Source organism: Anser brachyrhynchus, assembly GCF_964034855.1.
Source record: "Anser brachyrhynchus genome assembly, chromosome: 1".
Lineage (NCBI taxonomy): Eukaryota > Metazoa > Chordata > Aves > Anseriformes > Anatidae > Anser > Anser brachyrhynchus.
The window spans coordinates 90,253,558-90,274,166 of NC_137694.1; the positions used below are offsets into that span (position 1 = coordinate 90,253,558).

Here is a 20,609-nt window from a genome sequence, read left to right on the forward strand (position 1 = left end):
TCTGTAGTCACCTTCATTTTTTTACACATCAAATTCAGAATTCAGATATGAAGATCTGTATTTCTCTCTGTTGTTAGTCCTGAAAAAAATAAATCCAAATAATTCATCATCTGTTTATGTGCAATTCCATCTATCCTGATGATACTAATTATTGGCATAAAATCTGGTGCCTATATCAGAATTTGCAGGATTAGGAATTCATTCTTTTTCCTTAAGGACCATAATAAATTAGTGAAGTAACCTGAAAAGAGCTTTCTAAAGTGAGCTCATTTTTTAAAAAATTCATGATATACATACTTCTGTTTAAAGTAATAAAATAGAATTTATTTTTACTTCTGTTTAAAGTAATAAAATAGAATTTATTTTATTTATATTAAGCAGCAACCCTTAAAACAGAAAGTGTGTGTCTTTGAAGAGCAGTGTACTGACCATTTTTCTAGCTCCTTATCAAAAGCACCACAACTGGTATTCAGAGTTCAGGTATTTCCTTTTGAATAAAACAGTAATGGAAGGGGTTGAAGGGAACTACTCTGAATATATTTGCTTCTGCCAATGAATTTTGGCAATTAAACACACTTATTGACAATAATAGGCTTATTGACAATCTGTGTTACTTTGGGGTGACAGGAAAAGCCACTTCCTGATACCAAATATGATAGGAAAATGCTGGTTTTAGTGTGAAGATGTCAGGATCTAGAGGCCAACAGGACTCACGATGCTATGGCAGTTATGGCAGAGTCTGTAAAAGCATAGACTCTAGGGATACATTCCAGACAAAAACCTGGGTTTTATTTATTTTCTGTATATCACAATCAATTATGAATTAGTGCAACTAGACCATCATCTTGCTTCATTTCAGATGAGGGAAAGAAGAGAAACTATCAAGGTAATTATATACATATAGTGCTGGTAGCTGAACATGGCTTATAAAGCAAGGGAAATATATTAAATGAGCAAGCAATGAGCAATACGTCATTGGGAACAGTTCCTGAAGAGTATGACTGTGTGCAAGTGAGTACTTTCACCAGTTCTAAGGCTTCTTGGAAGGAAGTTATGCCTGCTGATCGATCTCTTGTGTTCAATAAGCCCATGTGTCCTGATCTGCTTTCCAAGGCTTCTTGAATTTCTTTCGTGTTACCATTTAGTCAGCTAAATACTTTATTTCCCGTCTTTTTTCTTATCTCTTTCCCCTTTCTCCACCTGTTTCCCACTCACTCTGTTAAATCATCTGGTTAAAATGAATCTTTATAAAACCTATTGAGATCCTGTTATGTTCATATCAGATTTATTTTTCATGAAATAGGCTTTTCTGTTCCCTGGTGCTACTCAATCTATATAAACTGGCTATTTTAGTCAATGAAAATTTTTATGGCTCCAGCAAATCAGACTAAAGAAGAATGCGACATATTAGTGAGGAGAGCCATTCAACATTATGTGATGCTTTCCTGAGGCTCCCAAACATGAAGCAGTTCAGGAGAGCAATCATATTTGATTGATATAGTCATATTTGAAATGAAACAAAGAGATGAACAAAATGATTGGGCATCGGATTAAAGGCTTTTCTTATGCAGGCTGAACATGATTTCTCTCAAAAAAATGAATTTGCCTTTCACTGGCAGGCTTTTTTAAATCTGTGGCCAGCAGAGCTGACTTCATAATTAATAAATATCATACCTGTGTGCATATGCAGCTGCCTACTATAGAGTTGATTTGAGAGACATCTTAGAAGTCTTGTTTTGTGTCAGTGAAGACAATGGAAAGTTCTATAGCACATCTTTTGATGGCAATAACAATGAAGTACAACTCCCTCACAGTGCAAGTCTGGAATACTTGACATGATATTTTAGCCAAAAGAACTGCAATATGCAAACTGATTTGAGGAAACTCTATGATGTTTGTGAATGGTCCAGTGTGTCATAAAATCCAATAGCAACTTTGTTTCAGGTGTTTGAAAATGGAAGAGCTGAACAAATGTATGGACATCATCTCCTAGGACTGTGTAACCAAGCATTTAAATTTATTTCCTTTTATCAATATATCTATATATATAGGGCTGTTTATTGACTACTTTTGAATAATAAAAAAAAAAAGTGTTCCTTTTTATTTCTGAAGTTCTGTTTTGATTTACTTTCCAGTGTTTTGAGCATGCTTCCCCTTTTCAGCACAGCCTGCTTTCTCCCTTTGTCTTTGGGTTTCTGTGGGTTTCTGTGGATTCTTCAAAGACGCCAGGAGAAGCAGCCAGAAGCTAATCAGCCCTAACGCTCTGAATTCTGCTTTACTCCATAGCTCAGCTAGCTAAATCCTAAGACAGACTACATAACATTTCTCTTCTAAGGAATCAAGAGCCTTTATGAGGGTTGTGAATATAGAGGGTTCGTGATATTCAATTATGTTGGTGTAATACACAGAGAAAAAATAACGTGGGTGTGGCATATATGTTGGAAGGGAAAAGCATATACTTATTTTACCAGCTAGTTTGGTAATGGCTGAGTATATTTTCTTTGTTGATTCCTGGGCCATCAAATTTCAACATTAATTGTGATTCTGAGAAATACAATGTGTTTAAAACTGCTTTGAAGTTAAGATTGTATTACAGCTGTCTTCAGAGAAGATAAATTAAGCAGAATAGCTTCTCAAATTAAAGAATTGTGGCAGTTGGATAAGCACATGTAGTGGGATAAAAGCATGCAGTATCCACATGAAAGTTCTCTGTGAGATTAAATTGTAAAGATGAGATGCACATTGTCAGATGATATCTGTTGGCAATTGAAGTGAAAGCTCTACGGAGTGTAGAAAAGTGTTGTCAAAATTGGATGTACAAAATTGAAGAAATACAATTTCTTCTTATTTTCTTCTGTTGTCGGTTTATAGTTTTTAGTTTTAATTTGTTTCTTCCTCCAGCTTCAACTACATCTAAATTAGGTTACTGTTTGCTGATATATATTTACATATTTCACTGTAATTTTCACTGTTGTGACATTAGAACTAATGCCATGTTCCTAGAAGTATTTCTGCACATAGCATCTTATAAGATTGACAGCAGATCATTCAAGCCAAATAGTATTCTACATATATTTATGTTTTTAAAACAAGAGTTTTGAAACCACCTCATGCAAGCAGAAATACAGAAGACAATTTATAGTGGTTCATCTGCTCTCCACGGCTCTTTTGTGGAATAGGAATGGAGATATTTACAGCCAAAATGTCCTTTCTCATGGACATCTTTGGCCCTTGAACCAAAATGCATCTTTTAACACTTATAAAAAGAAATAATACAAAAAGCTGAAACTGCTACTGAAGCCCTGGAAGAAAGAGAGATGTAAAGCTGGAGGCATGTTTCTTAGCACATGAGCAGATGTTGTGTTGCTGCTGCCACCTAGGAAGCTATTCATTAATAGCACCAAAGGTTTTGTTTGCAAGCAGCACACCACCATGGGAAGCTGTGACTTGGAAAGCACGTCTTTGTAAAACCAGGGTCTTAGTACTGTAATGATGCCCATGAGAGATAAAAATGTTTACTAACATGGGTGTTGATTAATTTTTCTCTCAAAGATATTGCGGTAATAAGCTAGTTACTTGCAGCAGACTTGACAAATCTGAGTTACTGCTAGCTTCTTGATCAAGCCCCTATACATAACAAATATGAAAGCCAAGGCTGAAGGCAGGCCAGAAGAAGAGCTGTGTGATTCAGACTTCCACACCACATCAGGTACTGCTACAGTTCCTGCCTCTTCCCACTCTCTACTTAAATTCGTTTTTGCTTAAGGAGATCCTTAATTTTAAAGCAGTTTGTTAAATCAAGGCCCAGAATGTTCAGATTGTCTAGACTTACAAATTACACTGTATTATACATTTTAAAAATAAATATTCATAGAGGGCCAAGTATTACACAGTTATAAGGGATTACTTACTTTAGAAAATGTTTCATTTCTCAGAATAAAACCTGTATATATATTCAGTTCTCTAGATAACAAATAAGTTATTAAACCAATATATAATGCTTACCTTTTGTTTTCCAGAGGTTTAATTGTGCATTTGGTATAGAAAAAAATATTTAACTGTTTTAATGAACCTTATTTGACCATTTTATATTGTTTCAGGAGAGAGTGATTGCAATTTTTGGCATTAGCAGTTCTTCCAAACAGATGCTTATTTGGAAATAGCAAAGACTTTAACATATATTAAACCTACTTCTCGCATCCCTCCAAAGCAGCATTCAGTGAATTAAGAGCAGTTTCTGATGATCTGAAAATTTAAAGGTAGTTTAAATTTTGTCTTCCAGCTATTGACAGTTTGTGTTCTCTTAGATTTCCTGGATTCATCAATTCATCTCTTGGCTGTTCACAACACAGTTTGAAGGGATGGGGGACATTTTGTGTGTGAAAGACTATCATTTGAGAAGGAAAGGTACTTAAAATCGCAGTCCTGGAAAGAACAGTGTCACTGCCTGGTGGTACTGAGGCTAATTGGGCTGCTATAGAGTTTATTATTTTATAAGCCCAAGGATCTTCTTTCTGACATAAACACAATTCTTGATGGTTTGGCTGCTGCCCTATATAAGTGACTGGTCACTGTGAAAACAGGCTTTGCCTTTGCAGCTTTGAATCTAACAAAAATCATCTCAGGTTTAGTAAACCTAAGTCTAGGAGCCTATGGTGCATAAACTGGCTTTTGTGACACCACCTTAAAGTATGTTTCAAGTTATTTCAAAATATTATGAGACAGACATCTCATAAGAGTGTCTGTATGTTTAAAGGCTTTCCTCAAACAGTGGTTATTGCAGACTCCTGTGGAAGTACAGGATAACAGTTAATGTACTCTTTCTTGGAAACCTAGAAATACTTCCCAAAGCTTCAATACTTAGTAACTCAGGTACTTCTGAAAACACTGGGATATCCTTTCGTATTCAGCAGCCTTCAATGGATTCTTTCTTTCTCTATCAACTTGCTCAGTTTCTTTTCAACCTCTAGAAATGTAAAGCATGCAGAATATCTTCTGACAAGGACTTCAACAGCTTAATTGTACAAAGAAGCGTAACAGTATGAAGAAGACACTGGTTTTGTTTATTTTGACCCTATCACCTTCAAGTTTCTCTTGATGTTCCTTGGTTCTTTCATTGTAAAAGATAGTGAATAATTATTCCCTATGCATCAGAATTTTAAGTAATAATTTGAAAATGCTAATCACCTGTGTGATAGTTGTGACTGAGCTTGATCATGAACTCCTTTGATGCATGTATTCATTTTTTGGTTTAAGTGACTTAGTATAAACCTATAGATGTCAATTTCAGATACTCTGAATGTAATAGATTTCCATGTAGTATTAGTTATTTTCAAACACAAAGTGGATTAATTGATACTTTAACTTGGTGAGTATGATTTATCCAGACCACCATACTCTATTTCGTCTTTGAGATACATGCATGCTTCACTAATGCTAAATTAATGGTGCCAAGTTCTAAACTCTAGCTTTACTGTTCAACCATTTTTTTCTAGCCTTTTCATGTTAGATTATCAAGGCACTCTCTTAAAAGTACAGAGGAAATCAGATGGGTAAATCTTCGGGGGGGGGGGAGGTGGGGAGGAGGGGGAAGAGAAGAAAATAGAGGAAAATGTTAGTGAACACAACAATTTGAAGTCCAAAGTACTAAAACTGGCCTACCGGGAAATATTCTAAATTTTCTGTGAGGACTGATTAATTGTTCAAATGATGTGGAAGAAGGATTTGAATTTTATGAGTCTCACAGTTCCATTAGTATTTGCGTTCAAGTCATTAGATTTGTATACTTTGCATTGTTATTTCTTACCTTTACTTTTGGGTCCTATTCCCTATTCAATCTTAACAGAGTCAAAAACACTCAAGAGAGATCTACGGAACTCAGCATACATAGTACCAGGATCAGAATCATAGACTGATGACCTGTCAAACATGCAAATGCTTATTTTAAAAACAGCTTAGATTATGCACGGTGCAGTTATATTTAAAAGAACTCTTCAATTACTTTATTAAACCTGAAGTCTCTCATAAATCCAGCTGTCATGTGTAGGAAGCAGGTGCTCTTAAAAAATGCAGAAATTACATCCTTTTAAAAATACTTCCTTAAAAAAAATAAAAAAAATCTGTGTTTTATAGCTATAAAACACAATTATGCAAATATGTAAGGCAAATCAGTTGACATTCTCCAAAGTCTCTAGGACAAACCCCAAACTAAACTGCCTTCTATTTTTTTCTGCTTAAAAGCCTGCTGAAAAATTGGTGATTGTAATGACACGCCCCAAAAGTCTTTCATATCTCTTTTTACTGTAAATGGTTTTATGTTACTACTTTAAACATTATTTTCCAGTAATGACAATTTCTTTACAAAAGATGCACGGTTCTAGTTAGCAATCCTAAGTGAAAAAAGTGCTTTACAACATCCATCACATACGATCAATCCAGATGGCTAGAGCATATGGCAACAGTGAAGTTGTCACTGCAGTGCCTTTGAGTACCCAAGTCACGTGCCTGATGGGAGATATTGCCATCTTTACTGAACTGACCTTTGTGGAAACAAGCAGAATTTCCCTCCAGGTATCATCTGCTAATTTGGCTCACTATATGCCACCAATAAACTGGCTTCAAAGCCAAATATACACCAAGAGAGGGCTTCCCCAAGAGACTTTATTAGATAAATTATTCGAAATGCTTCTGGCCAGGAGAAGTCTGATGAAGACAGATGGCAAAATGGAGGACTCTCAGAAGGAAAGGAATTGTTTCTTGCTTTGCTGGAATGCCACTCTGTGTCTGGGAAAGATTTAAGGACTCTGAATAGAAAAAAAAAAAAAAAAAAAAAAGGAAAAAAAAATGATCCAAAATCTTTACAATGGCACATTTTTATTATTATTTATTTATTTATTTATTTATTGACTAAACATTATATTTTAAAAACACTTACTTACATTAGAGTGCATTTCTAGCAGGAGATATTAACCATACTGGGCTATATTAATGTGGGAGTTGGGAATATTGCCTCCCTTTTATGTGTAAAAAAGAAAGCACTGATTATGCTCTTTGCATAACACAGTGTTTAAGCATATGAGTCACTTTAAATGTGTGAGATGCCTGAAGGAAAACTAATGAATGCCAAGTAATTTAATCCCAATGTTACTGAAAATGGGTAGTCAAAAGAAGCACAAAATGTAGGACAAATTGTAAAGTCTCTCTGTAAAACCAGTTCAGTGGCAGAACTGCCACTAATTCAGTCACATGCCAGAGGAACACCGTGGTGTCTAATCCCAGTAAGTACAAGTATTTTTCTGTTACTGTGACTACACTGCTACTCTGTGATACTCCTGTCTCTGAAATACTTGCATTATCAATGATAAAATGCAGAGTTTTGCTGTAGGGTTGCTGACTCTCTGTCAAGCTTATGAGTCTGATTTGGTATGGCATCCGTAAATAAAGAAATGATGAGCAGTGACTGAAGCCATCCTAAGGTCTGCATAACAAACAAGCAGACAAACAAAAGGTGAGTTGTTATATGGCTTTAAGGATCAATCATGACTCACAAGACCAAAGGAAAACAGGAGGAAGCTACTAGTAGTAGCTCTTTTTTAGCTCTCAGCATGTTTCTGAGAGTATGAAAGGCTTTAGACTAGATATAGAAGAACAGAGTCTTGCAGTCAATGTGAAAAAAGGTTTAAGTTTTGGTTGTTTCTTGAAAAGAGGGGGAGAGGAAGGCTAAGTTTACAGTTTAGCATGCAGTTCTGCTCACATCTTATCTTGTTCCTTTGGGCCTGCAGAGGAAAACCTGAAGTTTGGACTTATTCCAGAAAATAAATGTTCCACAAGTATGCTTTCTTAGAATAAAACATTATTTGGTATTAAATCAATTTCTTCTGTACACTGTGTCTTATGTAGAGGAGACTGTTTTTATTTGTTGGCTGCTGATCAAATACCTTCTGTCTTTACAATTTCTGTAGTGTACTCACAACAACTGCTCCAAACCAGAAGGACTGCTACAGATTTTTCTATGTATATCATAAAACTCATTATTTGATGCTAAATCTCTCTCTCTCTCTCTCAAAATATATATATTGAAATAGTACTATAAAAAAATTACTTAGAAAGTTTCTTTGGAAAATGCTTTCAATGTGTACAATAGGAGTGATATGAGATTTCATATTTTTATGTTATCATCACTGCTTAATTATTTACAGCATAGTTTTTTCTGATTTTGGTGAAAACATAGTTTGTAGTACTTGAGTATAGCAATCTGCAGTTTAGTAATCAAAATATATTTAATTCAATTTTTAAAAATTCAAACTGTTTTTTCTCAAAGATTTGTAGCTGCAATTGAAAGTATGCTTGGTTTTTTTTTTCTATTTTTTCTCTTCTTGTTCTCTTTTATTTTTCTTTTTTCCTTTATTCTTTTTTTTTCCTTTTTTTTTTTTCTTTTCCATTGAAATATGACTTTAGAATCTCAACTCTGTTTCTAGCAAGCTTGAGGACATAAAAAAAAGAATCATATCTGCACTCTTTTTGTGGTAAGGACATAATTTCACTGTCCTAAATATTGTAGTCTCCTCTAATTGCATGAAAATTATTAGGTTTGCTTTTTTATTTGTCACCTGGGTATTGCAAAATAATACCAGCTATTGTGGTTGTGCTGTAGCAGGGAGAAGTTTGTAGTTGTGAGAGTAAAAACCCAAATTAAAATAAAAGGTTGTCAGCTATATAATTATGGGCTAATATTTTCCCAGATTTCTTAAATCTTATGAGTGCCAAGGAACCTATTTCTCAGGCAATAATACTAGGTCTGCATTTACATTGACAGTATTTCAAATCAGTCTGCTTAAGCACAGGGACCTCAGTGAACCATGCAAATTTTCTTGGAGTCTTTTTTGCAGTGTTTCAGGCTCATGATCCCATTATAAGTGACACTGGCCTCAGACCTGATGGTGCTGTGTGGTCTGTGTGTGACAGGTACACCTCGGCTCCAGTGCAGTAACTTTGAACACATGCTGACAAGCCCTGAAGGGGACATAAACTCGTGCTTTATTCATTCCTGGAAGTGCTGCTCTGAATCAGGACCACAAATCTTAAACATTAAAAAAAACATTTTTCTCTGTAGCTATAGAGTTTTCTGTCCAATCATGCCATCAGCCTATGCTAAAGTATCTAAATGGCACTGGGTAGAAATTGACTTCCCAATATTAGTGTCAAAACTGTTGAAATAGGGACATGGTATTTTATTATTTGGTTTATTTTGGGTTCCTCTATTCAATAACTCAAAAGCTTGGAAAATAACTATTGTCTAGGAGTTGGCCTAGATGACCCTTATGGGCCCTTTGGGTCCTTTCCAGCTCAGGATATTCTAGATTGTATGGTTTAATACAAAACTCAATGGCTTGAACACTTACGTTCCTCCATCTTGGCATTATGAATGTAATTACTGCTTAAGCATTATGTTTGCTAATATTACAGTTCATTGGATTGAAAGAAAAAAAAAAGAGCTATTCATAATAACAAAATATCATAATAAGCAAATAAATACTTCTATTAAAAAGTAGACAATTGTAATGTTTTAAACTTGTTGAATTCTGGTGGAAAATCAATCTAATTTTTAGAAATTGTTTAATCAGCGGGATTTTTAAATGTGGTAACATCAGGCTTTGTAAACACAAAGTGTCTCTGTCTCTAGTCAAACTGGGTGCAGCTGCTTTAGCTTTTCACCAACAAGTTATTGTTGTCTTTAGTCTTATAAAAGTAGTGTTGATTGTTTTACTTACTATCTAATTCTTATTATATCTGACAGCTTTAAGTTGCTTTTAATTTTCCCACACTGTAGCACATGTGGGGGAAATCTGCCATGCAGAGCATCTGCTCAAGGTAGAGCTGTTTGAGGGACTTCCAAGTAGAATCATACAATCATTTAGGTTTGAAAAAAACCCTAAGATCATCTAGTTGAACCTTGAATCCAATCTTTAAGCCAGCACTGATAAAGTGCATTGAATTAGGTTACATAATATGAGGACCTCTCTCTCTATATAAGTATATATATAAAATGGGGGCAAAAATATCCTCTAAATAAGACCTGCCACATATACATTAGCACCTTTTAAAACTGATTAATAAAAACAAAACAAAACAACAACAAAAAAACTTTCTTGAAGAGATCTGGTCTACTTTGTTTTTTATTTAAAGCCATTCTATCATTGGGAAGCTACCTGTTGCCTTGCCATGCAAATTTGACTGTGACGGATGTCCCTGAGAAAAACACTCAGCAGCAGTTTGCAGATTTGAACCTGGATTACCTGGAGTTTCTGCTGTATTTAGCATATTTTATCCCCTGATTTGTGGGCTTCTGGGCTCTGTCCAACCACCACCACCTCAGTAGGGCTAAAAGTCCAGCTGCCTGTCATGAAATTGTCTATAGGGAAATAGCACTACATCATTCAGTATTTGTACCATAATTCAAACAGTCAGGGACTCATAAGCAATCTTAACTCTTACACATGCTGATTTCCAAAAGATTGTATTTTTAACAATTTTTTTTTTTTTTTTCCCTAACACAGTGTTGATTTTGTGCACCTCACCCGGGGCTTACACGTAGAAGGATAACAGCCCCAAAATTTTACTGCAGCCCGTATAATTTGAGACTATTTCAGCAGCTCCAAAAAGATTAGGCATGGCATAAGTCATATCACATGTTGCGTATAATTCAAAAGTTAGGAGAAAAGATCTGGTGTATCCATGTTTTCTGATAAAATTAATAAAAACAAATTATTTACCTTCCTGGATAAACAGATGAATACTCTAAAGAATTTATTGCTTTAGCCTTCAGGTACTTAGCAGTTGCCAAGCAGCAAAAAGTTCATGCTTCTTTCTTTCCTGAGCATTTTTCTCCAAACTGTTAACATATATATATATATATATGTATATATATTAATAGATTTTATTATTTTTGATTAAATAAACACAATATGGACAAGAGCCATAACTCAGAGGCATTTATAGGCATTGCTTCCTGTTATGACCAGTTGATAATAAAGTGTAAAAAAAAAAAAAAAAGTTCTTTCAAATGTTCATAAGAACCCCTCTGAAAGCACACACTTTTTTAGACCACAAATTTGTGGATGGAGTTCATCGCACTCCTGACTTTGAGGTCTATGCTGTAAGATTTAAAAGAGCCTAGTCTTAAAAAAAAGTCAATGTTAAAAAGTAACAGCAAGAAGAAGTCAACCTGGAGAAAGCCATCCACTAAAGGAAGTGACTAGCCCCACACAAGTAGACTTTGTTGTGTGATTGCTGTTTTTGGAGTTTGAACAAAACCAGCATCGATGATGACAAAGCTCACCAAACAGAAGTGACCTTAAAACAACTGACATAGAAGCACAGATTACGAGAGAATGATCCTTAATACTGTGAATGAGAAGCTCAAATATGTTGTCAATGAAAATCTAGGAAGCTTAATTCTCTGCTAGGTAGAGAGTTGCTACTGTTTGCACTGCAGTAGCACTGAAGAGCACCTATCTTGCATAGAAACTTGGTTGTGCTAGACACTATGCCAAGGCCTTGTCCCACAGAACTAGCAAGGTATATAGCAAGGACTAACAAAATGCTGAGAAGAAAGTAGCTGGGTGTTTCAAGGAGCCTACAGGAACTGAATGAATAATATGTTGACCTTGGCAGGTACAGCAGACACAACTATGTGCTTATTTTATCACTGAGTGCTTTAACTAAAGATACTCACTAACAAAATACAACTTTCACTTATGAAGGGAAGTCTATACAAATGTCAGAGCATGCTCATTCTGGGCTTGGATGATCTGCAAAAGGAAGTCCATGGTAAAGAAGGATCTGTCCCAAGATTTATCACAAAGTGCATTTTCCCCAAGTGTCCCACACTTGTTACCAGTTTCTTTCTTTCTTTATTTTTTAATGTTTTAGTTCCAAAGGAAGTGAGAAGCTCCATATTTGCCATTATCTTTAAATGATGAGCATCAATTAGGAACCATTTAAAGGCAGATAAAATTAGGGTTCATGCTGTGGTATCAGTGGCTCTCCACCAGCCATACCAGTCTTGATTTTCTATGGGAATATCTTAAAAAACTAATGTTACAACATGTCCCTATATACTGACAACCAGCTTGTACTGTGGTATTAGGTGTCAGCGCTGAACTGTTTAACAGTGCTTGCTTCAATGCTCCATGCCTCCAGCTATGTCTAACATATGAAAGTGTACAATCAGATCTATCTATTTCAGTAAAGAGCCATTAGGAAACACTGAGTAAATGCCTATTAGAAGCATTATGTATGCAGATGTGTCTAACAGTCTTTCTAGTAATGACCCATGGATAAATGCCTACTGATGAACAGACTGCAGAATTGTAATGGTTTTGGATAGAATAAATGCTTCCAATTCTGCTTCCAATATTGATGTAAGTCAGAGGAAAAATCTGATTTTGCGAAGAAAGTTGGCAGTACCAAAGTAATAAAGACCCTGCCAGCTGGGACTGGTTGTCAGCGTATTCCACCTGCCTCAAAACATCGTTATTAAAATAGTGAATCAGAGAGATCGGAATTTTTCTGTGTTGTCCAATTAGGGAACAGAGGAGTCTAAGGACTAAATTCTCTTGGTAAAGGTCACCCTGCAAAACAATAGCAGAGCTGAAATTGAACTGAGATGCCAATGTTTGGCACAGATGCCGCAGCTCCAGCCCACCTCCAGAAGAGACCCTGCATCCAAATGGAGATGTCACCAGAGGTACTCTCTGGTGCTGCAATATGACCACCAGAAAAAAAAAAAAAAAGAAAAGAAAAAAAAAAAAAGTCAAGCACTGAGAGGATTTTTCATCTAGCCAGAGGTATACTGCAAATGATTCTAAATATGGAGAGGGAAACTGGCTAAAGCAAGGGCAAAACAATGAAGTTGTCTTTACAAAGTGGAAGTAATTCTGCTGATGTACAGCAGCTTTCAGGATCTCCAGTTTCATAACTGAAACCTTGTGGTGCTAAAAATGTAAGGGAGTGTGGGATTGTATTAGGACCTAGGGTATTATAATGCTATGTAAGGGACCTAGAGTAAGCCTAAGTCTAATTTTTTATGCCCCCCACAGGTCGAGAAATGCTTTGGAGACATATTTGGGTCTTCCGTGTCTGCAGCAAGAAATGTCACCCGATGGTAATTTAAATGGACAGTTGCACCTTATAAAAAAATCATCCCTGGCAATCTACTCCAAATTAAAAATCCAGTACTTCGCATCACAGAAGACACCATTCCCACTAAATATTTCATAGAATGGAAGGAGCTGCCACACAGGAAATATTTTTGACAATAGTCATTTCCAAGCCAAAGTGAATATGGGTGTTATATTGTGAGGGTGGGGAGAGGAAAAGCAAAACAAAGCAAAAGGAAAAAAATGGCAAGTCTTAGCAGTCACTTAATCTTGGTTTTTTTTTTTTTTTTTTTTTTTTTTAAAGAGAACAGAGATTTCTTATGACACAGTTCCCAGGAGCACCACCATGGCTTAAAAGCATTCTCCTGTTCGGTGGAAGTGTGTGTGCCTGTTTGATTGAGTGGAAGGAGTGCAGGGGAAAAATGAGAACACAAATGTATGTTTTGGCTGCCATACAGTCAATACAATAATAGGTCGGCAAAAACATCAAAACACAATCAAGAGCTGTCTTCAGGGCTGTGAGTGAGCAAAATTTCTTGGGCAATCAGCCAAGGGGAAGGAGAAGAGGTCTTCTGTTGTTCTTATAGCTCATCAAGAGGTGCTAAAGAAGCAAATTGAAATCTCTTTATATTGAAACTGGAATCTCTGTTGTAATCTGCATGTGCAGTTTCATTATGTGCAGTGTAACACAGCTGCCACTTTCTTTCCCCTGAGGTGACTAAATGTTGGGGATGAGGAAATTAATACTGCGTATGTAAGTAATGTGCATACAGTTTGTAGCATGGTGCAAAAAAATTAGCATAGCAAGTGCGGGGTGGCTGCGATACTCAGGAACATTAAAGCCAAGAGTAAAACAACTTTCTCAACTAATAGAAGTTATAAGGCACAAGTCCTTTTTCGCTCTTCCTATTACATTTCTGACTGTCTTTGAGGAAGGACTATGTTAGACAGAGAGGTAAAAAAACATACAAATTAAAAGAGAAGTGCTAGCATTTCTGTGGCAGACTGGTTTACATGAAAGTGATAGATTGCTTGAAGCCTTGTGAAGATTTGATTTTATACAGACGGCAAAGACCATTAAAAAGACATTATCAAATCATCATGTGGCTCTACAACTTTGTTATATATTCGTTTATATGTTTTCATGTGTAACAGAAACAGAGGGCTCAAAAGCATCCCTTGGGCTTGTGAAACCTAACCCCTTGGTATGGTACTAAATGGCTTTTCTGATTCCCTTCATTAGCTCAGTGGGCTTCGTTTCCAAAATGATTAGGGAGTTTTGCCTCACTTACCCAGCTGGCAAAGTGAGCATCCTTCCTTTTGTGATAATGATCACCTTCAAGTTTCCAGAATAACTTCACTCACAGGCAGTTCATACACCAGCATTGTTGTGACTATGAGTGATTTTTAGCTTTACTGAATCTCTGTCCTGGCCTGTTGTTATGCAGCCAGATTTTGTATAGGAGCTTCACTGCTGGTCTGGAAAGCTTTCCCATTTCTCTTTTGCTGCATGGGTGACTTGCATTCATTTAGCAGGAAAAAGCATGATGACCTAGAAACCATTTAAAGACTCTCTGTGGATGCTTGAGGAAAAAAAAATCTAAAATAGGACTTCTAGAGACGTTCTGTACTACAGAAACACAGAATGGTTGAAGCAAGGAGGGACTTCTGGAGGTCATCTGGTCCAAACCCCTGCTCAGGTAGGGCCACCTAGAACTGCTTGTCCAGGACCATATCCAGAAGGCTTTGAATAGCTGTAAGGATGTAGACTCCGCAGTCTCTATGGGCAGCCTGTGGCAGTGTTTGACCATCCTCACAGTAAAGAAAGTTTCTTTTTGTTTGTTTTTGTTTGATGTTGTTGTTTTGTTTTGTTTTTGTTTTTGTTTTTGCTTAAATGGAATTTGCTGTATTTCAGTTTGTGCCCCTTGCCTTTTGTCTGTTCACTAGCCATTGCTGAGGAGGGTCTGACTCTGACTTTCTCATTCCTCCCTCTCAGGTGTTTATACATGTGGATGAGACCGCCCTGAGCCTTCTCCTTTTCAGGCTGGACAGTCCCAGCTATCTCAGCCTTTCCCTGTATGACTGATGCTTCAGTCCCTTTATTATGTTGGTGGACCATGACTCACTCCAGTATGCCCATGTCTTTCCTGCACTGGGGAGCACTGGAGCCAGCAGGCAGTGTGGAGCAGAAGAGAAGGATGAACTCCCTCAGCCTGCTGCGATCACTTCTCCCAGTGCAGCCCAGGAGGCTGTTGGTCGTCTTTGCCCTGAGGGTGCCTTCGCTGGCTCATGGTCAACTTGGTGTCCACCTGAACCCCCAGCCCCTCTTCTGTACAGCCATTTTCCAGCCTCTAGTGGTGCTGTGGGTTTCTTCCCCAGATGCAGGGCTTACAGGGTGCAGGTGTTGAGGTGTTGGCAGCACGACCTGCAGAGCCGCTGCGTGAGGCGAGGCCGGGGCTGCCCCATGCTGGACACAGCCGGTTCCAGGCAGCTCCAACAGCCCCACTGCAGGGCATGGCCAGGCCCCACAGCCACCCTGGGGTGCTTCAGGGAAAACATTTAAGATAGCCACTGTCACTCACTACTGTCACGTAGCCCCTCCGGAGGTCCCCAAGGTGCAGATGGTGCCACCTGCCAACGGGGGTGGTGTTGTCCCTGCACATCCTCCCATGGAAGTTGGTACAGGAAATATTGTGGGAAATTCTGGGTAATTTTAACATTTGAAAATGAAACAGAACCCATCCTCTGTAAATACCTTCCATGAAGTATTTTCTCAATGCCTATTTATCAGCCTGTTTTTCTTCAAGCCATGATTCTGGTCACCCCTGAGGGGTGAGAATTTAATTTTGGTGCCACTGTAGGGTCCTATAGCCCAAACCAACAGACATTTCTGTGCACATGTGAAAAGAGCTGTAGGTAGGATTCCAGCTGCAAAACACTTGCCAAAGTCCATGGATGAAAAACCTAGAAAGGCACTTTGAAAATACATGCCCAAAACGTATGAAATACCTTCGCAGTGAAGTATACCATACAAGTGAAGTAATACTAACGTTAATTACTAAGCAGTCCAAATATTTGTAGGTTTCACAGTAATGTCCCTTTGGGATGTTGTTATCTCAGGAACAACAACAAAAAAAATATGTCGACAAATACTTGTCAGGTATGATGGTGCAGAATAAATTTGCCTGCTAAGCTCATAAGGTGCTGTAATGAAAAGGCTTTCACCTTCACGTCTGATAAGTTTGAAACATTGAGTAGATGTCAGAAAAACTAACATTGAGGCAACACAGCCTTTTTGGACAAGCACTGGGGTTGTTCTTTTTCATTCTAATCACAGTCTTCTCACCAGAAGGCAATGAGAAAAAATAAAAAATACCTCAGCTTGTAATATAACCAGCAAAGGTCTGTTGTGTAGTTGTGTTGTGTGTTGTTGTTTTTTTGTGTCTGTGTGTGTGTTTTTGTTTTGTTTTGTTTTGTTTTTTGGGGGGGGCGTGTTTTTGGGGGGGTGGTTGGTTTTTTTTTCTTTTTGTTTCTGCATGTGCAATGTAAACTCTATTGCAAAGAGTACCAGAAATACAATAACTTTTACATTTATTCTTTTCACATGAGTAGAAACAGGTGATAACATTTAGTACCATTATTACTTGTGACCAGATATTCATAGACAGGCCTTACTACAAAGCTGTGCAGTGTAGTGCAGTGAGTGCAGTGTAGTGCAGTGGCTGAATGGACTGAAACCTGTAACTTAACTTGTATAACAAAGTTAAGTAATTTCATCTCCCTGAGCACATGAGTTTATTCTGCAGATCAAACTATCCACCAAAGTCTATAAAGTCCATGAGCATAGGTTGCATTAATCAATTGACACAACTGATCCACACCAGGTGATTTCTTCACAGCTGTCTTAACAATCTGCTTGTTAAAAGTGCTGTTATCTGCAGCATAAGTGAGTCACAAGCCTTCAGGATGTTAAGATTTTCCATCCAGGTTTGCCACAAACTTCTCCTTTTTTAACCAGAATATTAATATAATATATGAGTGTTCTAATTTAGTGCCACTGTAAAAAGCAAACAGAAGTATAGCTATGCTGATAGGGTGAGCCACCAAGATTCATCAACCTTTGCAAGAATTAGTATGTAATAGCCTTAAAGACACACCCAGTAGCCCCAATTTATTTATAATACTTCCCATATCAGTTTGCACCATGCAAGTCACCAGGAATAACTGAGGAACAATAAAGACAGACCTGTTTTGTCATTCGTCTCTTAATTCGTGGCTGCACAAATTCAACAAAGTTTAAAAATGCATATTTTTTCCAATATTTCCATATAAGCATCTTCTGTAGTTGTCATATTTAAAATATACCCTAAAAACTATTTTAACACATTGTCTTTTTACTGTTTGTTTTTCTTTTCTTTTTTTCTTTTTTTCCTTCCTAAGTAATGAGTCTTTAATGAATTGTGATGCGTGCTTTATGTTTTGCTCATTATTAGCCTGCCATGTGGCCTCTATTTTCTCTAGCAACCTGTGGGTGGTCATACACTCACCTGGTAGCTTTCTTTGAGCTAAGTTACCAGTCTTGCAAGACTGATTTTATTGAAAACCAAACGACTGTCCCAGAATTGCTTTCATATAGCTAGAAAACCTCTGTTTCTCTAAAGCCAGCCATGCAGTGCACTGAAGCCAGGCAAATGTCTCTCATTGACATCCCTGGGCTTTGGCTTGGGCCCCTTGCCGATGTTTTCTTTAAATGGGCTTTTAACAGCTTCATAGATTCAACTCATAGCAATTCTTAAGTTCAAAAAGAGTAAACATGTTCTAGAGCTGAATTGTAATGTATTCTCTTCAAATCCACACTGCTAGTAAAAATATTCATTTGATTACAGTTGCTGGCTGCCACTATATTTTGAATGTACAAGCTGGTGCTGTGCTGTTCTGAAGTATGAAACTGGAAACCAGGCACAAGTGTTATATGTACAAAAGACAAACTGTCAAAGATCTGAGACCGCTGGGATGGGTAAAAGGAGAAAGAAAAGTATAAAAGAAACATCTGCAGCAAGCTCTACGAAATAGAGAAACAGACGGATACAGAGCCCCATGCCTGGGGGAGAAGGAAAAGGGGAGATAACTTTGAGATGATTCTGCCAGGCTGGGACTCCTCCAGACTGCCCACCCTCCCACTTCAAAGACTTTCATGTTGTCTCAGGGCTGCCCCCGCAACACCTCTCGGGTATCTCACTTCATTCTCTCAGCCTTTTAATTTTGCCCAGTACCTCTGTCGTAAGAAACGGTTTGTCTTCTAGCACTGAACATTTAAAGCACAGGTAAATCTGATTAGCTCAGTTCAGTTGAATGGCTTTAAGCTCCAGAAAACAAAGATTTTTATTGTTGTTATTATTATTATTGTGTTTTCCCCTCTATGTTGGCAAACTGTCTCTGTGTCTTATGAAAATTGTGTTCTATTATAAAGTCTGATGAAAATGAAGTGAAGAATTGCATTAAATATAAATAAAATCAGGAAGGTTTAGAGTCATAATATATTTATTAAAATAAAACAACTAGAGGTTGTTGAGATATTTAGGGCGTTTTGTATTCATTATTATTTTATATGTAGTTTGCTTTTGCATAAAATACTGAAGTAGTCTGTGGGGAATGTATTTTATTTAGAAACGATACTACATCAGAGAGGCAAGCTAGCAGCCATGCGTACTGTATGGCCACCAAAGGACGGTGCTGACCTCTGTTGTTCCCAGGCATGGTGGGAATTAGCACTGAACTTTCCTTTTTCTCTCCAAACCTGGCCAATGCAGGTCAACACACTTCTTCCACCTTCCTGTGTTATGATGAAGGGGGGCTGTTCACCTTGAAAATACAGTTTTTAACATTGCACAGTGTTATGCACTGTGTTTAGTTTACAGCTAAAACCCTGAAGGCTTTCTTCACCTCCAGCTTAACCCCTTCTGAAGTAAACCTGCAAGAGTGAGTCAGGTCTTGCTGGCTCCCAGACAAGGTGCTGTAACCTCAGCAGCGTGGTGGCACCTACATGGAGCTCACAAGCTGGACATAAATTTAGCTGCATGGCTCAACTCTGCCAGGAGGTTTGAAAGCTTAAAGGTAAAATGGGAAAGAGGCTTGCTGAAGAAAGTATAATTATCTAGGAATAACTGGTTGACATGATGGTCAATTTCATCAAGTATAATAATTTTCATTTAACATTATTGAACCAGAATTATAGACCTTATTTTCAAACTTCTAATTCCTTATGGGAAATTCATTTTACTTCTTATTTGTACATTATAAATTCTACCTTGCATCCTATCTAATTCTGTTTGGTTTCTTTTTACTTTTTTTTTTTCCTGTCTTTCGGATGCACGGTTGCTTTTAATTAAATATTAATAACCATATTTTAATTTATACTATAATTGGGAAACTAAAGCCGAGAGCAATGCATTGGTTCTTGACTTTCTGGGGGAAAACATTTCTGTGCAATGATGGAGGAATCCAAATGGATCTATCTCAGTGAATATCTGACCCTGGCTGACAGCACACCAATTGTTCTGCTACTCATCCTGTGCAGATAGAAGATTATTTGTGGAGCTGTGTGGAAATGTCAAAATAGATAAAAGGCTACCCTGCACATTTCATGCATCCAGAAGGGGTGTTCTTGAGGGAACCAGCATCTGTGGGACAAAAGGATCATCTACTTAGGCATAACGAATTCATTTAGGCTTTGGCTCTCTGCCTCAACTCCCCAGGGGCTTTCTGACACCACTGTTCTGGGGTGTGAGCATTAGGGGCTTGGTTCACAGGGACCCTCTGCCTGGCATTTTCTGAAAATCAGAAATTTCTACAGCATGTTGAGCCGAGCATTCAAAACCTTTTCTTATTTTAGGACACTGGCATTCTGTCAGTGCTGCTGGAAGCACTAGCTGCAGATGAGCCACTATTTACTGATGATACCCTCGTGACTCAGACGATGTGAATGACACTTTTGTGTCACAAGGTTTTGGAGAGGTGTTTGGGGTGCTTCCTGGCCTCTGATCCTTGATTTACTTACTAGGCAAGAAGATAGTGAAGTTATCCCCAGCACAATGGGAAAAGAAACATTCCACACTGACTTTCCCTCTTGCTGCTGTTTTGGAGTTTAGGCCAGGACTTTTCAGAATATCCTTAAGCAGTGATGTATTTATCACCTTATCAATAGAATGAAGAGGGACATTAAACATGATAACATGTCATTTTGAATCAACTTTAAAATCTGTTGTTTCAGGACTAGTTGTAAAATGATTATTCATTTTAGATAGAAGTCAGTGCAGGCTTCTTGACTTGTTTTTCCTAAAAACGATCAATAATAAGATTTTTAAGCTGCCTGAGGGATTGAGAATCTTTATGCTTTGAGTGAGTTTGATGTCTCTGACCAGGTCTGTGAAGCTTGTCAGTGTATGCAGT

At 37.5% G+C, this 20,609-nt stretch overlaps 1 long non-coding RNA gene across 1 annotated transcript in view; it reads left to right on the forward strand.

Annotated features, from left to right (window-relative positions):
- Window positions 1–6,732: 6,732 nt before the first annotated feature.
- The window catches only part of LOC308197329, a 60,434-nt gene continuing 46,557 nt past the window's right edge, over window positions 6,733–20,609 (forward strand). The window contains exon 1 of the long non-coding RNA XR_013952818.1: window positions 6,733–7,277. This is a non-coding gene — a long non-coding RNA (uncharacterized lncRNA). The remainder of the gene's footprint in view (window positions 7,278–20,609) is intronic.